The sequence below is a fragment of the Ranitomeya variabilis genome, chromosome 2 (assembly GCF_051348905.1).
Source record: "Ranitomeya variabilis isolate aRanVar5 chromosome 2, aRanVar5.hap1, whole genome shotgun sequence".
Taxonomy (NCBI): domain Eukaryota; kingdom Metazoa; phylum Chordata; class Amphibia; order Anura; family Dendrobatidae; genus Ranitomeya; species Ranitomeya variabilis.
Genome location: NC_135233.1, coordinates 1107046829 through 1107070005, shown reverse-complemented (window position 1 = coordinate 1107070005; position 23177 = coordinate 1107046829). Strand labels below are relative to the sequence as shown.

Here is a 23177-nt window from a genome sequence, read left to right as displayed (position 1 = left end):
AAGGAATCCAATGGTAGCATTGGAGAATGCGGGCATCGATCCCGCTACCTCTCGCATGCTAAGCGAGCGCTCTACCACTTGAGCTAATCCCCCAAACCTGTGAAACTTGACGTCAGTTTCACGTCACACCAGGTCACAATTTTCATATACAGTCACAGATGACATTGCTTTTTTTTTTTTTTTTTTTTTAAGTGTGGACTCCGTTTTCCCATACTTGAAGAACATTTAAGGAGTCCACAACGTGATTGGTGACCTACAAATACAGTCGAGCAACTTTCTAGCAAACCCTTTCTATGCACATGGAGAATCAAACCGGGGACAGTGAAAAAACTTGCATAGTTTGTAGAAAAAAGTTGTGATGTAGCACAATCCCAAGGAGAACCGTTGAACTTTTATGGGTTGGTTTGTTTATCGAAAATGCTGAGAGGTCGTGAAGGCCTCCTGGTCTTTTTTTTTCCTCCTTTCTGTGGTTGCTAAACTGTAAGAAGAGAGTAGAGCATGAGCCTTAACACAAAACATTAAAAGAGAATAAATGCAACACCAATGGTGAAAAGCAAGACATGCGTTGGCCGGGAATCGAACCCGGGTCAACTGCTTGGAAGGCAGCTATGCTCACCACTATACCACCAACGCTTTCGGAAGTGTACGTTTTTTTGACATTTTCTGCAATAACACTAAACTTTCTGTTGACAGAAGCATTTGGATGCAATGTAATGATGAAAAGTATAAAACACAACCTTTTAGCAGAGGATGGTTTCGATCCATCGACCTCTGGGTTATGGGCCCAGCACGCTTCCGCTGCGCCACTCTGCTCGTAGTGTTGGATGCTTAGAGTCGAAGTCTAATTACTGTCTGCCTTCTGGTCTGTGTCGTGTAATTTATCAGCCATTTCTTATCTGTTGGCAACTAGATTATTCTTGGTGTTTTGCAATTATTTCTTTGTTTTTTTCTGTTTCCTTTAGTCATATTGTTGAAAATCATTTGAAGAAACGGTGTCTGACCTTGCTTAAGGTGCAGGCAAAAATTGTGGTCCATTGGGTCTCTGTGGCGCAATCGGTTAGCGCGTTCGGCTGTTAACCGAAAGGTTGGTGGTTCGAGTCCACCCAGGGACGTCGCACCCTTTTGCAGTCCACCCAGAGACGTTGCACAGTTGGAGAAGTTTTTGCATTGGTGCTGAGCATCTCTCTCATGTAAAAGCCATTTTGCTGACTATGTTTTGAATTCACGAGGCAAACTGGAGAAAAACTTTCTGTATGAGATAAGATAAACAAAACTTCCTTCGAGCCGGAATTGAACCAGCGACCTAAGGATTGCTAATTTAGAGCTACAGTCCTCCGCTCTACCAGCTGAGCTATCGAAGGATTGTTTTGGCCACTGTCGAAAGCCTCCTAGGTTTGGCCGTGGGTGCCACGGGCAGATGGTAAAAATGATTCATTCAACTCTGCGAAAAAGGAATCCAATGGTAGCATTGGAGAATGCGGGCATCGATCCCGCTACCTCTCGCATGCTAAGCGAGCGCTCTACCACTTGAGCTAATCCCCCAAACCTGTGAAACTTGACGTCAGTTTCACGTCACACCAGGTCACAATTTTCATATACAGTCACAGATGACATTGCTTTTTTTTTTTTTTTTTTTTTTTTTTTAAGTGTGGACTCCGTTTTCCCATACTTGAAGAACATTTAAGGAGTCCACAACGTGATTGGTGACCTACAAATACAGTCGAGCAACTTTCTAGCAAACCCTTTCTATGCACATGGAGAATCAAACCGGGGACAGTGAAAAAACTTGCATAGTTTGTAGAAAAAAGTTGTGATGTAGCACAATCCCAAGGAGAACCGTTGAACTTTTATGGGTTGGTTTGTTTATCGAAAATGCTGAGAGGTCGTGAAGGCCTCCTGGTCTTTTTTTTTCCTCCTTTCTGTGGTTGCTAAACTGTAAGAAGAGAGTAGAGCATGAGCCTTAACACAAAACATTAAAAGAGAATAAATGCAACACCAATGGTGAAAAGCAAGACATGCGTTGGCCGGGAATCGAACCCGGGTCAACTGCTTGGAAGGCAGCTATGCTCACCACTATACCACCAACGCTTTCGGAAGTGTACGTTTTTTTGACATTTTCTGCAATAACACTAAACTTTCTGTTGACAGAAGCATTTGGATGCAATGTAATGATGAAAAGTATAAAACACAACCTTTTAGCAGAGGATGGTTTCGATCCATCGACCTCTGGGTTATGGGCCCAGCACGCTTCCGCTGCGCCACTCTGCTCGTAGTGTTGGATGCTTAGAGTCGAAGTCTAATTACTGTCTGCCTTCTGGTCTGTGTCGTGTAATTTATCAGCCATTTCTTATCTGTTGGCAACTAGATTATTCTTGGTGTTTTGCAATTATTTCTTTGTTTTTTTCTGTTTCCTTTAGTCATATTGTTGAAAATCATTTGAAGAAACGGTGTCTGACCTTGCTTAAGGTGCAGGCAAAAATTGTGGTCCATTGGGTCTCTGTGGCGCAATCGGTTAGCGCGTTCGGCTGTTAACCGAAAGGTTGGTGGTTCGAGTCCACCCAGGGACGTCGCACCCTTTTGCAGTCCACCCAGAGACGTTGCACAGTTGGAGAAGTTTTTGCATTGGTGCTGAGCATCTCTCTCATGTAAAAGCCATTTTGCTGACTATGTTTTGAATTCACGAGGCAAACTGGAGAAAAACTTTCTGTATGAGATAAGATAAACAAAACTTCCTTCGAGCCGGAATTGAACCAGCGACCTAAGGATTGCTAATTTAGAGCTACAGTCCTCCGCTCTACCAGCTGAGCTATCGAAGGATTGTTTTGGCCACTGTCGAAAGCCTCCTAGGTTTGGCCGTGGGTGCCACGGGCAGATGGTAAAAATGATTCATTCAACTCTGCGAAAAAGGAATCCAATGGTAGCATTGGAGAATGCGGGCATCGATCCCGCTACCTCTCGCATGCTAAGCGAGCGCTCTACCACTTGAGCTAATCCCCCAAACCTGTGAAACTTGACGTCAGTTTCACGTCACACCAGGTCACAATTTTCATATACAGTCACAGATGACATTGCTTTTTTTTTTTTTTTTTTTTTTTTTTTTAAGTGTGGACTCCGTTTTCCCATACTTGAAGAACATTTAAGGAGTCCACAACGTGATTGGTGACCTACAAATACAGTCGAGCAACTTTCTAGCAAACCCTTTCTATGCACATGGAGAATCAAACCGGGGACAGTGAAAAAACTTGCATAGTTTGTAGAAAAAAGTTGTGATGTAGCACAATCCCAAGGAGAACCGTTGAACTTTTATGGGTTGGTTTGTTTATCGAAAATGCTGAGAGGTCGTGAAGGCCTCCTGGTCTTTTTTTTTCCTCCTTTCTGTGGTTGCTAAACTGTAAGAAGAGAGTAGAGCATGAGCCTTAACACAAAACATTAAAAGAGAATAAATGCAACACCAATGGTGAAAAGCAAGACATGCGTTGGCCGGGAATCGAACCCGGGTCAACTGCTTGGAAGGCAGCTATGCTCACCACTATACCACCAACGCTTTCGGAAGTGTACGTTTTTTTGACATTTTCTGCAATAACACTAAACTTTCTGTTGACAGAAGCATTTGGATGCAATGTAATGATGAAAAGTATAAAACACAACCTTTTAGCAGAGGATGGTTTCGATCCATCGACCTCTGGGTTATGGGCCCAGCACGCTTCCGCTGCGCCACTCTGCTCGTAGTGTTGGATGCTTAGAGTCGAAGTCTAATTACTGTCTGCCTTCTGGTCTGTGTCGTGTAATTTATCAGCCATTTCTTATCTGTTGGCAACTAGATTATTCTTGGTGTTTTGCAATTATTTCTTTGTTTTTTTCTGTTTCCTTTAGTCATATTGTTGAAAATCATTTGAAGAAACGGTGTCTGACCTTGCTTAAGGTGCAGGCAAAAATTGTGGTCCATTGGGTCTCTGTGGCGCAATCGGTTAGCGCGTTCGGCTGTTAACCGAAAGGTTGGTGGTTCGAGTCCACCCAGGGACGTCGCACCCTTTTGCAGTCCACCCAGAGACGTTGCACAGTTGGAGAAGTTTTTGCATTGGTGCTGAGCATCTCTCTCATGTAAAAGCCATTTTGCTGACTATGTTTTGAATTCACGAGGCAAACTGGAGAAAAACTTTCTGTATGAGATAAGATAAACAAAACTTCCTTCGAGCCGGAATTGAACCAGCGACCTAAGGATTGCTAATTTAGAGCTACAGTCCTCCGCTCTACCAGCTGAGCTATCGAAGGATTGTTTTGGCCACTGTCGAAAGCCTCCTAGGTTTGGCCGTGGGTGCCACGGGCAGATGGTAAAAATGATTCATTCAACTCTGCGAAAAAGGAATCCAATGGTAGCATTGGAGAATGCGGGCATCGATCCCGCTACCTCTCGCATGCTAAGCGAGCGCTCTACCACTTGAGCTAATCCCCCAAACCTGTGAAACTTGACGTCAGTTTCACGTCACACCAGGTCACAATTTTCATATACAGTCACAGATGACATTGCTTTTTTTTTTTTTTTTTTTTTTTTAAGTGTGGACTCCGTTTTCCCATACTTGAAGAACATTTAAGGAGTCCACAACGTGATTGGTGACCTACAAATACAGTCGAGCAACTTTCTAGCAAACCCTTTCTATGCACATGGAGAATCAAACCGGGGACAGTGAAAAAACTTGCATAGTTTGTAGAAAAAAGTTGTGATGTAGCACAATCCCAAGGAGAACCGTTGAACTTTTATGGGTTGGTTTGTTTATCGAAAATGCTGAGAGGTCGTGAAGGCCTCCTGGTCTTTTTTTTTCCTCCTTTCTGTGGTTGCTAAACTGTAAGAAGAGAGTAGAGCATGAGCCTTAACACAAAACATTAAAAGAGAATAAATGCAACACCAATGGTGAAAAGCAAGACATGCGTTGGCCGGGAATCGAACCCGGGTCAACTGCTTGGAAGGCAGCTATGCTCACCACTATACCACCAACGCTTTCGGAAGTGTACGTTTTTTTGACATTTTCTGCAATAACACTAAACTTTCTGTTGACAGAAGCATTTGGATGCAATGTAATGATGAAAAGTATAAAACACAACCTTTTAGCAGAGGATGGTTTCGATCCATCGACCTCTGGGTTATGGGCCCAGCACGCTTCCGCTGCGCCACTCTGCTCGTAGTGTTGGATGCTTAGAGTCGAAGTCTAATTACTGTCTGCCTTCTGGTCTGTGTCGTGTAATTTATCAGCCATTTCTTATCTGTTGGCAACTAGATTATTCTTGGTGTTTTGCAATTATTTCTTTGTTTTTTTCTGTTTCCTTTAGTCATATTGTTGAAAATCATTTGAAGAAACGGTGTCTGACCTTGCTTAAGGTGCAGGCAAAAATTGTGGTCCATTGGGTCTCTGTGGCGCAATCGGTTAGCGCGTTCGGCTGTTAACCGAAAGGTTGGTGGTTCGAGTCCACCCAGGGACGTCGCACCCTTTTGCAGTCCACCCAGAGACGTTGCACAGTTGGAGAAGTTTTTGCATTGGTGCTGAGCATCTCTCTCATGTAAAAGCCATTTTGCTGACTATGTTTTGAATTCACGAGGCAAACTGGAGAAAAACTTTCTGTATGAGATAAGATAAACAAAACTTCCTTCGAGCCGGAATTGAACCAGCGACCTAAGGATTGCTAATTTAGAGCTACAGTCCTCCGCTCTACCAGCTGAGCTATCGAAGGATTGTTTTGGCCACTGTCGAAAGCCTCCTAGGTTTGGCCGTGGGTGCCACGGGCAGATGGTAAAAATGATTCATTCAACTCTGCGAAAAAGGAATCCAATGGTAGCATTGGAGAATGCGGGCATCGATCCCGCTACCTCTCGCATGCTAAGCGAGCGCTCTACCACTTGAGCTAATCCCCCAAACCTGTGAAACTTGACGTCAGTTTCACGTCACACCAGGTCACAATTTTCATATACAGTCACAGATGACATTGCTTTTTTTTTTTTTTTTTTTTTTTTTAAGTGTGGACTCCGTTTTCCCATACTTGAAGAACATTTAAGGAGTCCACAACGTGATTGGTGACCTACAAATACAGTCGAGCAACTTTCTAGCAAACCCTTTCTATGCACATGGAGAATCAAACCGGGGACAGTGAAAAAACTTGCATAGTTTGTAGAAAAAAGTTGTGATGTAGCACAATCCCAAGGAGAACCGTTGAACTTTTATGGGTTGGTTTGTTTATCGAAAATGCTGAGAGGTCGTGAAGGCCTCCTGGTCTTTTTTTTTCCTCCTTTCTGTGGTTGCTAAACTGTAAGAAGAGAGTAGAGCATGAGCCTTAACACAAAACATTAAAAGAGAATAAATGCAACACCAATGGTGAAAAGCAAGACATGCGTTGGCCGGGAATCGAACCCGGGTCAACTGCTTGGAAGGCAGCTATGCTCACCACTATACCACCAACGCTTTCGGAAGTGTACGTTTTTTTGACATTTTCTGCAATAACACTAAACTTTCTGTTGACAGAAGCATTTGGATGCAATGTAATGATGAAAAGTATAAAACACAACCTTTTAGCAGAGGATGGTTTCGATCCATCGACCTCTGGGTTATGGGCCCAGCACGCTTCCGCTGCGCCACTCTGCTCGTAGTGTTGGATGCTTAGAGTCGAAGTCTAATTACTGTCTGCCTTCTGGTCTGTGTCGTGTAATTTATCAGCCATTTCTTATCTGTTGGCAACTAGATTATTATTGGTGTTTTGCAATTATTTCTTTGTTTTTTTCTGTTTCCTTTAGTCATATTGTTGAAAATCATTTGAAGAAACGGTGTCTGACCTTGCTTAAGGTGCAGGCAAAAATTGTGGTCCATTGGGTCTCTGTGGCGCAATCGGTTAGCGCGTTCGGCTGTTAACCGAAAGGTTGGTGGTTCGAGTCCACCCAGGGACGTCGCACCCTTTTGCAGTCCACCCAGAGACGTTGCACAGTTGGAGAAGTTTTTGCATTGGTGCTGAGCATCTCTCTCATGTAAAAGCCATTTTGCTGACTATGTTTTGAATTCACGAGGCAAACTGGAGAAAAACTTTCTGTATGAGATAAGATAAACAAAACTTCCTTCGAGCCGGAATTGAACCAGCGACCTAAGGATTGCTAATTTAGAGCTACAGTCCTCCGCTCTACCAGCTGAGCTATCGAAGGATTGTTTTGGCCACTGTCGAAAGCCTCCTAGGTTTGGCCGTGGGTGCCACGGGCAGATGGTAAAAATGATTCATTCAACTCTGCGAAAAAGGAATCCAATGGTAGCATTGGAGAATGCGGGCATCGATCCCGCTACCTCTCGCATGCTAAGCGAGCGCTCTACCACTTGAGCTAATCCCCCAAACCTGTGAAACTTGACGTCAGTTTCACGTCACACCAGGTCACAATTTTCATATACAGTCACAGATGACATTGCTTTTTTTTTTTTTTTTTTTTTTTTTAAGTGTGGACTCCGTTTTCCCATACTTGAAGAACATTTAAGGAGTCCACAACGTGATTGGTGACCTACAAATACAGTCGAGCAACTTTCTAGCAAACCCTTTCTATGCACATGGAGAATCAAACCGGGGACAGTGAAAAAACTTGCATAGTTTGTAGAAAAAAGTTGTGATGTAGCACAATCCCAAGGAGAACCGTTGAACTTTTATGGGTTGGTTTGTTTATCGAAAATGCTGAGAGGTCGTGAAGGCCTCCTGGTCTTTTTTTTTCCTCCTTTCTGTGGTTGCTAAACTGTAAGAAGAGAGTAGAGCATGAGCCTTAACACAAAACATTAAAAGAGAATAAATGCAACACCAATGGTGAAAAGCAAGACATGCGTTGGCCGGGAATCGAACCCGGGTCAACTGCTTGGAAGGCAGCTATGCTCACCACTATACCACCAACGCTTTCGGAAGTGTACGTTTTTTTGACATTTTCTGCAATAACACTAAACTTTCTGTTGACAGAAGCATTTGGATGCAATGTAATGATGAAAAGTATAAAACACAACCTTTTAGCAGAGGATGGTTTCGATCCATCGACCTCTGGGTTATGGGCCCAGCACGCTTCCGCTGCGCCACTCTGCTCGTAGTGTTGGATGCTTAGAGTCGAAGTCTAATTACTGTCTGCCTTCTGGTCTGTGTCGTGTAATTTATCAGCCATTTCTTATCTGTTGGCAACTAGATTATTCTTGGTGTTTTGCAATTATTTCTTTGTTTTTTTCTGTTTCCTTTAGTCATATTGTTGAAAATCATTTGAAGAAACGGTGTCTGACCTTGCTTAAGGTGCAGGCAAAAATTGTGGTCCATTGGGTCTCTGTGGCGCAATCGGTTAGCGCGTTCGGCTGTTAACCGAAAGGTTGGTGGTTCGAGTCCACCCAGGGACGTCGCACCCTTTTGCAGTCCACCCAGAGACGTTGCACAGTTGGAGAAGTTTTTGCATTGGTGCTGAGCATCTCTCTCATGTAAAAGCCATTTTGCTGACTATGTTTTGAATTCACGAGGCAAACTGGAGAAAAACTTTCTGTATGAGATAAGATAAACAAAACTTCCTTCGAGCCGGAATTGAACCAGCGACCTAAGGATTGCTAATTTAGAGCTACAGTCCTCCGCTCTACCAGCTGAGCTATCGAAGGATTGTTTTGGCCACTGTCGAAAGCCTCCTAGGTTTGGCCGTGGGTGCCACGGGCAGATGGTAAAAATGATTCATTCAACTCTGCGAAAAAGGAATCCAATGGTAGCATTGGAGAATGCGGGCATCGATCCCGCTACCTCTCGCATGCTAAGCGAGCGCTCTACCACTTGAGCTAATCCCCCAAACCTGTGAAACTTGACGTCAGTTTCACGTCACACCAGGTCACAATTTTCATATACAGTCACAGATGACATTGCTTTTTTTTTTTTTTTTTTTTTTTTTTTTAAGTGTGGACTCCGTTTTCCCATACTTGAAGAACATTTAAGGAGTCCACAACGTGATTGGTGACCTACAAATACAGTCGAGCAACTTTCTAGCAAACCCTTTCTATGCACATGGAGAATCAAACCGGGGACAGTGAAAAAACTTGCATAGTTTGTAGAAAAAAGTTGTGATGTAGCACAATCCCAAGGAGAACCGTTGAACTTTTATGGGTTGGTTTGTTTATCGAAAATGCTGAGAGGTCGTGAAGGCCTCCTGGTCTTTTTTTTTCCTCCTTTCTGTGGTTGCTAAACTGTAAGAAGAGAGTAGAGCATGAGCCTTAACACAAAACATTAAAAGAGAATAAATGCAACACCAATGGTGAAAAGCAAGACATGCGTTGGCCGGGAATCGAACCCGGGTCAACTGCTTGGAAGGCAGCTATGCTCACCACTATACCACCAACGCTTTCGGAAGTGTACGTTTTTTTGACATTTTCTGCAATAACACTAAACTTTCTGTTGACAGAAGCATTTGGATGCAATGTAATGATGAAAAGTATAAAACACAACCTTTTAGCAGAGGATGGTTTCGATCCATCGACCTCTGGGTTATGGGCCCAGCACGCTTCCGCTGCGCCACTCTGCTCGTAGTGTTGGATGCTTAGAGTCGAAGTCTAATTACTGTCTGCCTTCTGGTCTGTGTCGTGTAATTTATCAGCCATTTCTTATCTGTTGGCAACTAGATTATTCTTGGTGTTTTGCAATTATTTCTTTGTTTTTTTCTGTTTCCTTTAGTCATATTGTTGAAAATCATTTGAAGAAACGGTGTCTGACCTTGCTTAAGGTGCAGGCAAAAATTGTGGTCCATTGGGTCTCTGTGGCGCAATCGGTTAGCGCGTTCGGCTGTTAACCGAAAGGTTGGTGGTTCGAGTCCACCCAGGGACGTCGCACCCTTTTGCAGTCCACCCAGAGACGTTGCACAGTTGGAGAAGTTTTTGCATTGGTGCTGAGCATCTCTCTCATGTAAAAGCCATTTTGCTGACTATGTTTTGAATTCACGAGGCAAACTGGAGAAAAACTTTCTGTATGAGATAAGATAAACAAAACTTCCTTCGAGCCGGAATTGAACCAGCGACCTAAGGATTGCTAATTTAGAGCTACAGTCCTCCGCTCTACCAGCTGAGCTATCGAAGGATTGTTTTGGCCACTGTCGAAAGCCTCCTAGGTTTGGCCGTGGGTGCCACGGGCAGATGGTAAAAATGATTCATTCAACTCTGCGAAAAAGGAATCCAATGGTAGCATTGGAGAATGCGGGCATCGATCCCGCTACCTCTCGCATGCTAAGCGAGCGCTCTACCACTTGAGCTAATCCCCCAAACCTGTGAAACTTGACGTCAGTTTCACGTCACACCAGGTCACAATTTTCATATACAGTCACAGATGACATTGCTTTTTTTTTTTTTTTTTTTTTTTTTTTTAAGTGTGGACTCCGTTTTCCCATACTTGAAGAACATTTAAGGAGTCCACAACGTGATTGGTGACCTACAAATACAGTCGAGCAACTTTCTAGCAAACCCTTTCTATGCACATGGAGAATCAAACCGGGGACAGTGAAAAAACTTGCATAGTTTGTAGAAAAAAGTTGTGATGTAGCACAATCCCAAGGAGAACCGTTGAACTTTTATGGGTTGGTTTGTTTATCGAAAATGCTGAGAGGTCGTGAAGGCCTCCTGGTCTTTTTTTTTCCTCCTTTCTGTGGTTGCTAAACTGTAAGAAGAGAGTAGAGCATGAGCCTTAACACAAAACATTAAAAGAGAATAAATGCAACACCAATGGTGAAAAGCAAGACATGCGTTGGCCGGGAATCGAACCCGGGTCAACTGCTTGGAAGGCAGCTATGCTCACCACTATACCACCAACGCTTTCGGAAGTGTACGTTTTTTTGACATTTTCTGCAATAACACTAAACTTTCTGTTGACAGAAGCATTTGGATGCAATGTAATGATGAAAAGTATAAAACACAACCTTTTAGCAGAGGATGGTTTCGATCCATCGACCTCTGGGTTATGGGCCCAGCACGCTTCCGCTGCGCCACTCTGCTCGTAGTGTTGGATGCTTAGAGTCGAAGTCTAATTACTGTCTGCCTTCTGGTCTGTGTCGTGTAATTTATCAGCCATTTCTTATCTGTTGGCAACTAGATTATTCTTGGTGTTTTGCAATTATTTCTTTGTTTTTTTCTGTTTCCTTTAGTCATATTGTTGAAAATCATTTGAAGAAACGGTGTCTGACCTTGCTTAAGGTGCAGGCAAAAATTGTGGTCCATTGGGTCTCTGTGGCGCAATCGGTTAGCGCGTTCGGCTGTTAACCGAAAGGTTGGTGGTTCGAGTCCACCCAGGGACGTCGCACCCTTTTGCAGTCCACCCAGAGACGTTGCACAGTTGGAGAAGTTTTTGCATTGGTGCTGAGCATCTCTCTCATGTAAAAGCCATTTTGCTGACTATGTTTTGAATTCACGAGGCAAACTGGAGAAAAACTTTCTGTATGAGATAAGATAAACAAAACTTCCTTCGAGCCGGAATTGAACCAGCGACCTAAGGATTGCTAATTTAGAGCTACAGTCCTCCGCTCTACCAGCTGAGCTATCGAAGGATTGTTTTGGCCACTGTCGAAAGCCTCCTAGGTTTGGCCGTGGGTGCCACGGGCAGATGGTAAAAATGATTCATTCAACTCTGCGAAAAAGGAATCCAATGGTAGCATTGGAGAATGCGGGCATCGATCCCGCTACCTCTCGCATGCTAAGCGAGCGCTCTACCACTTGAGCTAATCCCCCAAACCTGTGAAACTTGACGTCAGTTTCACGTCACACCAGGTCACAATTTTCATATACAGTCACAGATGACATTGCTTTTTTTTTTTTTTTTTTTTTTTTTTTTAAGTGTGGACTCCGTTTTCCCATACTTGAAGAACATTTAAGGAGTCCACAACGTGATTGGTGACCTACAAATACAGTCGAGCAACTTTCTAGCAAACCCTTTCTATGCACATGGAGAATCAAACCGGGGACAGTGAAAAAACTTGCATAGTTTGTAGAAAAAAGTTGTGATGTAGCACAATCCCAAGGAGAACCGTTGAACTTTTATGGGTTGGTTTGTTTATCGAAAATGCTGAGAGGTCGTGAAGGCCTCCTGGTCTTTTTTTTTCCTCCTTTCTGTGGTTGCTAAACTGTAAGAAGAGAGTAGAGCATGAGCCTTAACACAAAACATTAAAAGAGAATAAATGCAACACCAATGGTGAAAAGCAAGACATGCGTTGGCCGGGAATCGAACCCGGGTCAACTGCTTGGAAGGCAGCTATGCTCACCACTATACCACCAACGCTTTCGGAAGTGTACGTTTTTTTGACATTTTCTGCAATAACACTAAACTTTCTGTTGACAGAAGCATTTGGATGCAATGTAATGATGAAAAGTATAAAACACAACCTTTTAGCAGAGGATGGTTTCGATCCATCGACCTCTGGGTTATGGGCCCAGCACGCTTCCGCTGCGCCACTCTGCTCGTAGTGTTGGATGCTTAGAGTCGAAGTCTAATTACTGTCTGCCTTCTGGTCTGTGTCGTGTAATTTATCAGCCATTTCTTATCTGTTGGCAACTAGATTATTCTTGGTGTTTTGCAATTATTTCTTTGTTTTTTTCTGTTTCCTTTAGTCATATTGTTGAAAATCATTTGAAGAAACGGTGTCTGACCTTGCTTAAGGTGCAGGCAAAAATTGTGGTCCATTGGGTCTCTGTGGCGCAATCGGTTAGCGCGTTCGGCTGTTAACCGAAAGGTTGGTGGTTCGAGTCCACCCAGGGACGTCGCACCCTTTTGCAGTCCACCCAGAGACGTTGCACAGTTGGAGAAGTTTTTGCATTGGTGCTGAGCATCTCTCTCATGTAAAAGCCATTTTGCTGACTATGTTTTGAATTCACGAGGCAAACTGGAGAAAAACTTTCTGTATGAGATAAGATAAACAAAACTTCCTTCGAGCCGGAATTGAACCAGCGACCTAAGGATTGCTAATTTAGAGCTACAGTCCTCCGCTCTACCAGCTGAGCTATCGAAGGATTGTTTTGGCCACTGTCGAAAGCCTCCTAGGTTTGGCCGTGGGTGCCACGGGCAGATGGTAAAAATGATTCATTCAACTCTGCGAAAAAGGAATCCAATGGTAGCATTGGAGAATGCGGGCATCGATCCCGCTACCTCTCGCATGCTAAGCGAGCGCTCTACCACTTGAGCTAATCCCCCAAACCTGTGAAACTTGACGTCAGTTTCACGTCACACCAGGTCACAATTTTCATATACAGTCACAGATGACATTGCTTTTTTTTTTTTTTTTTTTTTTTTTTTTAAGTGTGGACTCCGTTTTCCCATACTTGAAGAACATTTAAGGAGTCCACAACGTGATTGGTGACCTACAAATACAGTCGAGCAACTTTCTAGCAAACCCTTTCTATGCACATGGAGAATCAAACCGGGGACAGTGAAAAAACTTGCATAGTTTGTAGAAAAAAGTTGTGATGTAGCACAATCCCAAGGAGAACCGTTGAACTTTTATGGGTTGGTTTGTTTATCGAAAATGCTGAGAGGTCGTGAAGGCCTCCTGGTCTTTTTTTTTCCTCCTTTCTGTGGTTGCTAAACTGTAAGAAGAGAGTAGAGCATGAGCCTTAACACAAAACATTAAAAGAGAATAAATGCAACACCAATGGTGAAAAGCAAGACATGCGTTGGCCGGGAATCGAACCCGGGTCAACTGCTTGGAAGGCAGCTATGCTCACCACTATACCACCAACGCTTTCGGAAGTGTACGTTTTTTTGACATTTTCTGCAATAACACTAAACTTTCTGTTGACAGAAGCATTTGGATGCAATGTAATGATGAAAAGTATAAAACACAACCTTTTAGCAGAGGATGGTTTCGATCCATCGACCTCTGGGTTATGGGCCCAGCACGCTTCCGCTGCGCCACTCTGCTCGTAGTGTTGGATGCTTAGAGTCGAAGTCTAATTACTGTCTGCCTTCTGGTCTGTGTCGTGTAATTTATCAGCCATTTCTTATCTGTTGGCAACTAGATTATTCTTGGTGTTTTGCAATTATTTCTTTGTTTTTTTCTGTTTCCTTTAGTCATATTGTTGAAAATCATTTGAAGAAACGGTGTCTGACCTTGCTTAAGGTGCAGGCAAAAATTGTGGTCCATTGGGTCTCTGTGGCGCAATCGGTTAGCGCGTTCGGCTGTTAACCGAAAGGTTGGTGGTTCGAGTCCACCCAGGGACGTCGCACCCTTTTGCAGTCCACCCAGAGACGTTGCACAGTTGGAGAAGTTTTTGCATTGGTGCTGAGCATCTCTCTCATGTAAAAGCCATTTTGCTGACTATGTTTTGAATTCACGAGGCAAACTGGAGAAAAACTTTCTGTATGAGATAAGATAAACAAAACTTCCTTCGAGCCGGAATTGAACCAGCGACCTAAGGATTGCTAATTTAGAGCTACAGTCCTCCGCTCTACCAGCTGAGCTATCGAAGGATTGTTTTGGCCACTGTCGAAAGCCTCCTAGGTTTGGCCGTGGGTGCCACGGGCAGATGGTAAAAATGATTCATTCAACTCTGCGAAAAAGGAATCCAATGGTAGCATTGGAGAATGCGGGCATCGATCCCGCTACCTCTCGCATGCTAAGCGAGCGCTCTACCACTTGAGCTAATCCCCCAAACCTGTGAAACTTGACGTCAGTTTCACGTCACACCAGGTCACAATTTTCATATACAGTCACAGATGACATTGCTTTTTTTTTTTTTTTTTTTTTTTTAAGTGTGGACTCCGTTTTCCCATACTTGAAGAACATTTAAGGAGTCCACAACGTGATTGGTGACCTACAAATACAGTCGAGCAACTTTCTAGCAAACCCTTTCTATGCACATGGAGAATCAAACCGGGGACAGTGAAAAAACTTGCATAGTTTGTAGAAAAAAGTTGTGATGTAGCACAATCCCAAGGAGAACCGTTGAACTTTTATGGGTTGGTTTGTTTATCGAAAATGCTGAGAGGTCGTGAAGGCCTCCTGGTCTTTTTTTTTCCTCCTTTCTGTGGTTGCTAAACTGTAAGAAGAGAGTAGAGCATGAGCCTTAACACAAAACATTAAAAGAGAATAAATGCAACACCAATGGTGAAAAGCAAGACATGCGTTGGCCGGGAATCGAACCCGGGTCAACTGCTTGGAAGGCAGCTATGCTCACCACTATACCACCAACGCTTTCGGAAGTGTACGTTTTTTTGACATTTTCTGCAATAACACTAAACTTTCTGTTGACAGAAGCATTTGGATGCAATGTAATGATGAAAAGTATAAAACACAACCTTTTAGCAGAGGATGGTTTCGATCCATCGACCTCTGGGTTATGGGCCCAGCACGCTTCCGCTGCGCCACTCTGCTCGTAGTGTTGGATGCTTAGAGTCGAAGTCTAATTACTGTCTGCCTTCTGGTCTGTGTCGTGTAATTTATCAGCCATTTCTTATCTGTTGGCAACTAGATTATTCTTGGTGTTTTGCAATTATTTCTTTGTTTTTTTCTGTTTCCTTTAGTCATATTGTTGAAAATCATTTGAAGAAACGGTGTCTGACCTTGCTTAAGGTGCAGGCAAAAATTGTGGTCCATTGGGTCTCTGTGGCGCAATCGGTTAGCGCGTTCGGCTGTTAACCGAAAGGTTGGTGGTTCGAGTCCACCCAGGGACGTCGCACCCTTTTGCAGTCCACCCAGAGACGTTGCACAGTTGGAGAAGTTTTTGCATTGGTGCTGAGCATCTCTCTCATGTAAAAGCCATTTTGCTGACTATGTTTTGAATTCACGAGGCAAACTGGAGAAAAACTTTCTGTATGAGATAAGATAAACAAAACTTCCTTCGAGCCGGAATTGAACCAGCGACCTAAGGATTGCTAATTTAGAGCTACAGTCCTCCGCTCTACCAGCTGAGCTATCGAAGGATTGTTTTGGCCACTGTCGAAAGCCTCCTAGGTTTGGCCGTGGGTGCCACGGGCAGATGGTAAAAATGATTCATTCAACTCTGCGAAAAAGGAATCCAATGGTAGCATTGGAGAATGCGGGCATCGATCCCGCTACCTCTCGCATGCTAAGCGAGCGCTCTACCACTTGAGCTAATCCCCCAAACCTGTGAAACTTGACGTCAGTTTCACGTCACACCAGGTCACAATTTTCATATACAGTCACAGATGACATTGCTTTTTTTTTTTTTTTTTTTTTTTTTAAGTGTGGACTCCGTTTTCCCATACTTGAAGAACATTTAAGGAGTCCACAACGTGATTGGTGACCTACAAATACAGTCGAGCAACTTTCTAGCAAACCCTTTCTATGCACATGGAGAATCAAACCGGGGACAGTGAAAAAACTTGCATAGTTTGTAGAAAAAAGTTGTGATGTAGCACAATCCCAAGGAGAACCGTTGAACTTTTATGGGTTGGTTTGTTTATCGAAAATGCTGAGAGGTCGTGAAGGCCTCCTGGTCTTTTTTTTTCCTCCTTTCTGTGGTTGCTAAACTGTAAGAAGAGAGTAGAGCATGAGCCTTAACACAAAACATTAAAAGAGAATAAATGCAACACCAATGGTGAAAAGCAAGACATGCGTTGGCCGGGAATCGAACCCGGGTCAACTGCTTGGAAGGCAGCTATGCTCACCACTATACCACCAACGCTTTCGGAAGTGTACGTTTTTTTGACATTTTCTGCAATAACACTAAACTTTCTGTTGACAGAAGCATTTGGATGCAATGTAATGATGAAAAGTATAAAACACAACCTTTTAGCAGAGGATGGTTTCGATCCATCGACCTCTGGGTTATGGGCCCAGCACGCTTCCGCTGCGCCACTCTGCTCGTAGTGTTGGATGCTTAGAGTCGAAGTCTAATTACTGTCTGCCTTCTGGTCTGTGTCGTGTAATTTATCAGCCATTTCTTATCTGTTGGCAACTAGATTATTCTTGGTGTTTTGCAATTATTTCTTTGTTTTTTTCTGTTTCCTTTAGTCATATTGTTGAAAATCATTTGAAGAAACGGTGTCTGACCTTGCTTAAGGTGCAGGCAAAAATTGTGGTCCATTGGGTCTCTGTGGCGCAATCGGTTAGCGCGTTCGGCTGTTAACCGAAAGGTTGGTGGTTCGAGTCCACCCAGGGACGTCGCACCCTTTTGCAGTCCACCCAGAGACGTTGCACAGTTGGAGAAGTTTTTGCATTGGTGCTGAGCATCTCTCTCATGTAAAAGCCATTTTGCTGACTATGTTTTGAATTCACGAGGCAAACTGGAGAAAAACTTTCTGTATGAGATAAGATAAACAAAACTTCCTTCGAGCCGGAATTGAACCAGCGACCTAAGGATTGCTAATTTAGAGCTACAGTCCTCCGCTCTACCAGCTGAGCTATCGAAGGATTGTTTTGGCCACTGTCGAAAGCCTCCTAGGTTTGGCCGTGGGTGCCACGGGCAGATGGTAAAAATGATTCATTCAACTCTGCGAAAAAGGAATCCAATGGTAGCATTGGAGAATGCGGGCATCGATCCCGCTACCTCTCGCATGCTAAGCGAGCGCTCTACCACTTGAGCTAATCCCCCAAACCTGTGAAACTTGACGTCAGTTTCACGTCACACCAGGTCACAATTTTCATATACAGTCACAGATGACATTGCTTTTTTTTTTTTTTTTTTTTTTTTTAAGTGTGGACTCCGTTTTCCCATACTTGAAGAACATTTAAGGAGTCCACAACGTGATTGGTGACCTACAAATACAGTCGAGCAACTTTCTAGCAAACCCTTTCTATGCACATGGAGAATCAAACCGGGGACAGTGAAAAAACTTGCATAGTTTGTAGAAAAAAGTTGTGATGTAGCACAATCCCAAGGAGAACCGTTGAACTTTTATGGGTTGGTTTGTTTATCGAAAATGCTGAGAGGTCGTGAAGGCCTCCTGGTCTTTTTTTTTCCTCCTTTCTGTGGTTGCTAAACTGTAAGAAGAGAGTAGAGCATGAGCCTTAACACAAAACATTAAAAGAGAATAAATGCAACACCAATGGTGAAAAGCAAGACATGCGTTGGCCGGGAATCGAACCCGGGTCAACTGCTTGGAAGGCAGCTATGCTCACCACTATACCACCAACGCTTTCGGAAGTGTACGTTTTTTTGACATTTTCTGCAATAACACTAAACTTTCTGTTGACAGAAGCATTTGGATGCAATGTAATGATGAAAAGTATAAAACACAACCTTTTAGCAGAGGATGGTTTCGATCCATCGACCTCTGGGTTATGGGCCCAGCACGCTTCCGCTGCGCCACTCTGCTCGTAGTGTTGGATGCTTAGAGTCGAAGTCTAATTACTGTCTGCCTTCTGGTCTGTGTCGTGTAATTTATCAGCCATTTCTTATCTGTTGGCAACTAGATTATTCTTGGTGTTTTGCAATTATTTCTTTGTTTTTTTCTGTTTCCTTTAGTCATATTGTTGAAAATCATTTGAAGAAACGGTGTCTGACCTTGCTTAAGGTGCAGGCAAAAATTGTGGTCCATTGGGTCTCTGTGGCGCAATCGGTTAGCGCGTTCGGCTGTTAACCGAAAGGTTGGTGGTTCGAGTCCACCCAGGGACGTCGCACCCTTTTGCAGTCCACCCAGAGACGTTGCACAGTTGGAGAAGTTTTTGCATTGGTGCTGAGCATCTCTCTCATGTAAAAGCCATTTTGCTGACTATGTTTTGAATTCACGAGGCAAACTGGAGAAAAACTTTCTGTATGAGATAAGATAAACAAAACTTCCTTCGAGCCGGAATTGAACCAGCGACCTAAGGATTGCTAATTTAGAGCTACAGTCCTCCGCTCTACCAGCTGAGCTATCGAAGGATTGTTTTGGCCACTGTCGAAAGCCTCCTAGGTTTGGCCGTGGGTGCCACGGGCAGATGGTAAAAATGATTCATTCAACTCTGCGAAAAAGGAATCCAATGGTAGCATTGGAGAATGCGGGCATCGATCCCGCTACCTCTCGCATGCTAAGCGAGCGCTCTACCACTTGAGCTAATCCCCCAAACCTGTGAAACTTGACGTCAGTTTCACGTCACACCAGGTCACAATTTTCATATACAGTCACAGATGACATTGCTTTTTTTTTTTTTTTTTTTTTTTTTTTAAGTGTGGACTCCGTTTTCCCATACTTGAAGAACATTTAAGGAGTCCACAACGTGATTGGTGACCTACAAATACAGTCGAGCAACTTTCTAGCAAACCCTTTCTATGCACATGGAGAATCAAACCGGGGACAGTGAAAAAACTTGCATAGTTTGTAGAAAAAAGTTGTGATGTAGCACAATCCCAAGGAGAACCGTTGAACTTTTATGGGTTGGTTTGTTTATCGAAAATGCTGAGAGGTCGTGAAGGCCTCCTGGTCTTTTTTTTTCCTCCTTTCTGTGGTTGCTAAACTGTAAGAAGAGAGTAGAGCATGAGCCTTAACACAAAACATTAAAAGAGAATAAATGCAACACCAATGGTGAAAAGCAAGACATGCGTTGGCCGGGAATCGAACCCGGGTCAACTGCTTGGAAGGCAGCTATGCTCACCACTATACCACCAACGCTTTCGGAAGTGTACGTTTTTTTGACATTTTCTGCAATAACACTAAACTTTCTGTTGACAGAAGCATTTGGATGCAATGTAATGATGAAAAGTATAAAACACAACCTTTTAGCAGAGGATGGTTTCGATCCATCGACCTCTGGGTTATGGGCCCAGCACGCTTCCGCTGCGCCACTCTGCTCGTAGTGTTGGATGCTTAGAGTCGAAGTCTAATTACTGTCTGCCTTCTGGTCTGTGTCGTGTAATTTATCAGCCATTTCTTATCTGTTGGCAACTAGATTATTCTTGGTGTTTTGCAATTATTTCTTTGTTTTTTTCTGTTTCCTTTAGTCATATTGTTGAAAATCATTTGAAGAAACGGTGTCTGACCTTGCTTAAGGTGCAGGCAAAAATTGTGGTCCATTGGGTCTCTGTGGCGCAATCGGTTAGCGCGTTCGGCTGTTAACCGAAAGGTTGGTGGTTCGAGTCCACCCAGGGACGTCGCACCCTTTTGCAGTCCACCCAGAGACGTTGCACAGTTGGAGAAGTTTTTGCATTGGTGCTGAGCATCTCTCTCATGTAAAAGCCATTTTGCTGACTATGTTTTGAATTCACGAGGCAAACTGGAGAAAAACTTTCTGTATGAGATAAGATAAACAAAACTTCCTTCGAGCCGGAATTGAACCAGCGACCTAAGGATTGCTAATTTAGAGCTACAGTCCTCCGCTCTACCAGCTGAGCTATCGAAGGATTGTTTTGGCCACTGTCGAAAGCCTCCTAGGTTTGGCCGTGGGTGCCACGGGCAGATGGTAAAAATGATTCATTCAACTCTGCGAAAAAGGAATCCAATGGTAGCATTGGAGAATGCGGGCATCGATCCCGCTACCTCTCGCATGCTAAGCGAGCGCTCTACCACTTGAGCTAATCCCCCAAACCTGTGAAACTTGACGTCAGTTTCACGTCACACCAGGTCACAATTTTCATATACAGTCACAGATGACATTGCTTTTTTTTTTTTTTTTTTTTTTTTTAAGTGTGGACTCCGTTTTCCCATACTTGAAGAACATTTAAGGAGTCCACAACGTGATTGGTGACCTACAAATACAGTCGAGCAACTTTCTAGCAAACCCTTTCTATGCACATGGAGAATCAAACCGGGGACAGTGAAAAAACTTGCATAGTTTGTAGAAAAAAGTTGTGATGTAGCACAATCCCAAGGAGAACCGTTGAACTTTTATGGGTTGGTTTGTTTATCGAAAATGCTGAGAGGTCGTGAAGGCCTCCTGGTCTTTTTTTTTCCTCCTTTCTGTGGTTGCTAAACTGTAAGAAGAGAGTAGAGCATGAGCCTTAACACAAAACATTAAAAGAGAATAAATGCAACACCAATGGTGAAAAGCAAGACATGCGTTGGCCGGGAATCGAACCCGGGTCAACTGCTTGGAAGGCAGCTATGCTCACCACTATACCACCAACGCTTTCGGAAGTGTACGTTTTTTTGACATTTTCTGCAATAACACTAAACTTTCTGTTGACAGAAGCATTTGGATGCAATGTAATGATGAAAAGTATAAAACACAACCTTTTAGCAGAGGATGGTTTCGATCCATCGACCTCTGGGTTATGGGCCCAGCACGCTTCCGCTGCGCCACTCTGCTCGTAGTGTTGGATGCTTAGAGTCGAAGTCTAATTACTGTCTGCCTTCTGGTCTGTGTCGTGTAATTTATCAGCCATTTCTTATCTGTTGGCAACTAGATTATTCTTGGTGTTTTGCAATTATTTCTTTGTTTTTTTCTGTTTCCTTTAGTCATATTGTTGAAAATCATTTGAAGAAACGGTGTCTGACCTTGCTTAAGGTGCAGGCAAAAATTGTGGTCCATTGGGTCTCTGTGGCGCAATCGGTTAGCGCGTTCGGCTGTTAACCGAAAGGTTGGTGGTTCGAGTCCACCCAGGGACGTCGCACCCTTTTGCAGTCCACCCAGAGACGTTGCACAGTTGGAGAAGTTTTTGCATTGGTGCTGAGCATCTCTCTCATGTAAAAGCCATTTTGCTGACTATGTTTTGAATTCACGAGGCAAACTGGAGAAAAACTTTCTGTATGAGATAAGATAAACAAAACTTCCTTCGAGCCGGAATTGAACCAGCGACCTAAGGATTGCTAATTTAGAGCTACAGTCCTCCGCTCTACCAGCTGAGCTATCGAAGGATTGTTTTGGCCACTGTCGAAAGCCTCCTAGGTTTGGCCGTGGGTGCCACGGGCAGATGGTAAAAATGATTCATTCAACTCTGCGAAAAAGGAATCCAATGGTAGCATTGGAGAATGCGGGCATCGATCCCGCTACCTCTCGCATGCTAAGCGAGCGCTCTACCACTTGAGCTAATCCCCCAAACCTGTGAAACTTGACGTCAGTTTCACGTCACACCAGGTCACAATTTTCATATACAGTCACAGATGACATTGCTTTTTTTTTTTTTTTTTTTTTTTTTAAGTGTGGACTCCGTTTTCCCATACTTGAAGAACATTTAAGGAGTCCACAACGTGATTGGTGACCTACAAATACAGTCGAGCAACTTTCTAGCAAACCCTTTCTATGCACATGGAGAATCAAACCGGGGACAGTGAAAAAACTTGCATAGTTTGTAGAAAAAAGTTGTGATGTAGCACAATCCCAAGGAGAACCGTTGAACTTTTATGGGTTGGTTTGTTTATCGAAAATGCTGAGAGGTCGTGAAGGCCTCCTGGTCTTTTTTTTTCCTCCTTTCTGTGGTTGCTAAACTGTAAGAAGAGAGTAGAGCATGAGCCTTAACACAAAACATTAAAAGAGAATAAATGCAACACCAATGGTGAAAAGCAAGACATGCGTTGGCCGGGAATCGAACCCGGGTCAACTGCTTGGAAGGCAGCTATGCTCACCACTATACCACCAACGCTTTCGGAAGTGTACGTTTTTTTGACATTTTCTGCAATAACACTAAACTTTCTGTTGACAGAAGCATTTGGATGCAATGTAATGATGAAAAGTATAAAACACAACCTTTTAGCAGAGGATGGTTTCGATCCATCGACCTCTGGGTTAGGGGCCCAGCACGCTTCCGCTGCGCCACTCTGCTCGTAGTGTTGGATGCTTAGAGTCGAAGTCTAATTACTGTCTGCCTTCTGGTCTGTGTCGTGTAATTTATCAGCCATTTCTTATCTGTTGGCAACTAGATTATTCTTGGTGTTTTGCAATTATTTCTTTGTTTTTTTCTGTTTCCTTTAGTCATATTGTTGAAAATCATTTGAAGAAACGGTGTCTGACCTTGCTTAAGGTGCAGGCAAAAATTGTGGTCCATTGGGTCTCTGTGGCGCAATCGGTTAGCGCGTTCGGCTGTTAACCGAAAGGTTGGTGGTTCGAGTCCACCCAGGGACGTCGCACCCTTTTGCAGTCCACCCAGAGACGTTGCACAGTTGGAGAAGTTTTTGCATTGGTGCTGAGCATCTCTCTCATGTAAAAGCCATTTTGCTGACTATGTTTTGAATTCACGAGGCAAACTGGAGAAAAACTTTCTGTATGAGATAAGATAAACAAAACTTCCTTCGAGCCGGAATTGAACCAGCGACCTAAGGATTGCTAATTTAGAGCTACAGTCCTCCGCTCTACCAGCTGAGCTATCGAAGGATTG

General features: G+C 43.5%; 32 non-coding genes across 32 annotated transcripts; 16 read left to right on the top strand and 16 right to left on the bottom strand.

Moving 5' to 3' along the window:
• Positions 1–20: 20 nt before the first annotated feature.
• TRNAA-AGC (transfer RNA alanine (anticodon AGC)) lies at positions 21–93 on the bottom strand. Its single transcript has one exon. It is a non-coding gene; the product is annotated as a tRNA-Ala (tRNA).
• A 945-nt stretch (positions 94–1038) lies between these two features.
• TRNAN-GUU (transfer RNA asparagine (anticodon GUU)) lies at positions 1039–1112 on the top strand. Its single transcript has one exon. It is a non-coding gene; the product is annotated as a tRNA-Asn (tRNA).
• A 357-nt stretch (positions 1113–1469) lies between these two features.
• TRNAA-AGC (transfer RNA alanine (anticodon AGC)) lies at positions 1470–1542 on the bottom strand. The gene has a single exon. It is a non-coding gene; the product is annotated as a tRNA-Ala (tRNA).
• A 951-nt stretch (positions 1543–2493) lies between these two features.
• TRNAN-GUU (transfer RNA asparagine (anticodon GUU)) lies at positions 2494–2567 on the top strand. Its single transcript has one exon. It is a non-coding gene; the product is annotated as a tRNA-Asn (tRNA).
• A 357-nt stretch (positions 2568–2924) lies between these two features.
• TRNAA-AGC (transfer RNA alanine (anticodon AGC)) lies at positions 2925–2997 on the bottom strand. Its single transcript has one exon. It is a non-coding gene; the product is annotated as a tRNA-Ala (tRNA).
• Positions 2998–3949: 952 nt separating this feature from the next.
• TRNAN-GUU (transfer RNA asparagine (anticodon GUU)) lies at positions 3950–4023 on the top strand. Its single transcript has one exon. It is a non-coding gene; the product is annotated as a tRNA-Asn (tRNA).
• A 357-nt stretch (positions 4024–4380) lies between these two features.
• Positions 4381–4453, bottom strand: TRNAA-AGC (transfer RNA alanine (anticodon AGC)). Its single transcript has one exon. It is a non-coding gene; the product is annotated as a tRNA-Ala (tRNA).
• Positions 4454–5401: 948 nt separating this feature from the next.
• Positions 5402–5475, top strand: TRNAN-GUU (transfer RNA asparagine (anticodon GUU)). Its single transcript has one exon. It is a non-coding gene; the product is annotated as a tRNA-Asn (tRNA).
• Positions 5476–5832: 357 nt separating this feature from the next.
• Positions 5833–5905, bottom strand: TRNAA-AGC (transfer RNA alanine (anticodon AGC)). Its single transcript has one exon. It is a non-coding gene; the product is annotated as a tRNA-Ala (tRNA).
• A 949-nt stretch (positions 5906–6854) lies between these two features.
• TRNAN-GUU (transfer RNA asparagine (anticodon GUU)) lies at positions 6855–6928 on the top strand. The gene has a single exon. It is a non-coding gene; the product is annotated as a tRNA-Asn (tRNA).
• A 357-nt stretch (positions 6929–7285) lies between these two features.
• On the bottom strand, positions 7286–7358 carry TRNAA-AGC (transfer RNA alanine (anticodon AGC)). The gene has a single exon. It is a non-coding gene; the product is annotated as a tRNA-Ala (tRNA).
• Positions 7359–8307: 949 nt separating this feature from the next.
• On the top strand, positions 8308–8381 carry TRNAN-GUU (transfer RNA asparagine (anticodon GUU)). Its single transcript has one exon. It is a non-coding gene; the product is annotated as a tRNA-Asn (tRNA).
• Positions 8382–8738: 357 nt separating this feature from the next.
• On the bottom strand, positions 8739–8811 carry TRNAA-AGC (transfer RNA alanine (anticodon AGC)). Its single transcript has one exon. It is a non-coding gene; the product is annotated as a tRNA-Ala (tRNA).
• Positions 8812–9763: 952 nt separating this feature from the next.
• On the top strand, positions 9764–9837 carry TRNAN-GUU (transfer RNA asparagine (anticodon GUU)). The gene has a single exon. It is a non-coding gene; the product is annotated as a tRNA-Asn (tRNA).
• A 357-nt stretch (positions 9838–10194) lies between these two features.
• Positions 10195–10267, bottom strand: TRNAA-AGC (transfer RNA alanine (anticodon AGC)). Its single transcript has one exon. It is a non-coding gene; the product is annotated as a tRNA-Ala (tRNA).
• Positions 10268–11219: 952 nt separating this feature from the next.
• On the top strand, positions 11220–11293 carry TRNAN-GUU (transfer RNA asparagine (anticodon GUU)). Its single transcript has one exon. It is a non-coding gene; the product is annotated as a tRNA-Asn (tRNA).
• Positions 11294–11650: 357 nt separating this feature from the next.
• TRNAA-AGC (transfer RNA alanine (anticodon AGC)) lies at positions 11651–11723 on the bottom strand. The gene has a single exon. It is a non-coding gene; the product is annotated as a tRNA-Ala (tRNA).
• A 952-nt stretch (positions 11724–12675) lies between these two features.
• On the top strand, positions 12676–12749 carry TRNAN-GUU (transfer RNA asparagine (anticodon GUU)). Its single transcript has one exon. It is a non-coding gene; the product is annotated as a tRNA-Asn (tRNA).
• Positions 12750–13106: 357 nt separating this feature from the next.
• TRNAA-AGC (transfer RNA alanine (anticodon AGC)) lies at positions 13107–13179 on the bottom strand. The gene has a single exon. It is a non-coding gene; the product is annotated as a tRNA-Ala (tRNA).
• A 952-nt stretch (positions 13180–14131) lies between these two features.
• TRNAN-GUU (transfer RNA asparagine (anticodon GUU)) lies at positions 14132–14205 on the top strand. The gene has a single exon. It is a non-coding gene; the product is annotated as a tRNA-Asn (tRNA).
• Positions 14206–14562: 357 nt separating this feature from the next.
• TRNAA-AGC (transfer RNA alanine (anticodon AGC)) lies at positions 14563–14635 on the bottom strand. Its single transcript has one exon. It is a non-coding gene; the product is annotated as a tRNA-Ala (tRNA).
• A 948-nt stretch (positions 14636–15583) lies between these two features.
• TRNAN-GUU (transfer RNA asparagine (anticodon GUU)) lies at positions 15584–15657 on the top strand. The gene has a single exon. It is a non-coding gene; the product is annotated as a tRNA-Asn (tRNA).
• Positions 15658–16014: 357 nt separating this feature from the next.
• TRNAA-AGC (transfer RNA alanine (anticodon AGC)) lies at positions 16015–16087 on the bottom strand. Its single transcript has one exon. It is a non-coding gene; the product is annotated as a tRNA-Ala (tRNA).
• Positions 16088–17036: 949 nt separating this feature from the next.
• Positions 17037–17110, top strand: TRNAN-GUU (transfer RNA asparagine (anticodon GUU)). Its single transcript has one exon. It is a non-coding gene; the product is annotated as a tRNA-Asn (tRNA).
• A 357-nt stretch (positions 17111–17467) lies between these two features.
• On the bottom strand, positions 17468–17540 carry TRNAA-AGC (transfer RNA alanine (anticodon AGC)). Its single transcript has one exon. It is a non-coding gene; the product is annotated as a tRNA-Ala (tRNA).
• Positions 17541–18489: 949 nt separating this feature from the next.
• TRNAN-GUU (transfer RNA asparagine (anticodon GUU)) lies at positions 18490–18563 on the top strand. Its single transcript has one exon. It is a non-coding gene; the product is annotated as a tRNA-Asn (tRNA).
• A 357-nt stretch (positions 18564–18920) lies between these two features.
• Positions 18921–18993, bottom strand: TRNAA-AGC (transfer RNA alanine (anticodon AGC)). Its single transcript has one exon. It is a non-coding gene; the product is annotated as a tRNA-Ala (tRNA).
• Positions 18994–19944: 951 nt separating this feature from the next.
• On the top strand, positions 19945–20018 carry TRNAN-GUU (transfer RNA asparagine (anticodon GUU)). The gene has a single exon. It is a non-coding gene; the product is annotated as a tRNA-Asn (tRNA).
• Positions 20019–20375: 357 nt separating this feature from the next.
• TRNAA-AGC (transfer RNA alanine (anticodon AGC)) lies at positions 20376–20448 on the bottom strand. The gene has a single exon. It is a non-coding gene; the product is annotated as a tRNA-Ala (tRNA).
• A 949-nt stretch (positions 20449–21397) lies between these two features.
• Positions 21398–21471, top strand: TRNAN-GUU (transfer RNA asparagine (anticodon GUU)). The gene has a single exon. It is a non-coding gene; the product is annotated as a tRNA-Asn (tRNA).
• A 1082-nt stretch (positions 21472–22553) lies between these two features.
• Positions 22554–22625, bottom strand: TRNAR-CCU (transfer RNA arginine (anticodon CCU)). The gene has a single exon. It is a non-coding gene; the product is annotated as a tRNA-Arg (tRNA).
• A 225-nt stretch (positions 22626–22850) lies between these two features.
• TRNAN-GUU (transfer RNA asparagine (anticodon GUU)) lies at positions 22851–22924 on the top strand. Its single transcript has one exon. It is a non-coding gene; the product is annotated as a tRNA-Asn (tRNA).
• The last annotated feature ends 253 nt before the right edge of the window (positions 22925–23177 follow it).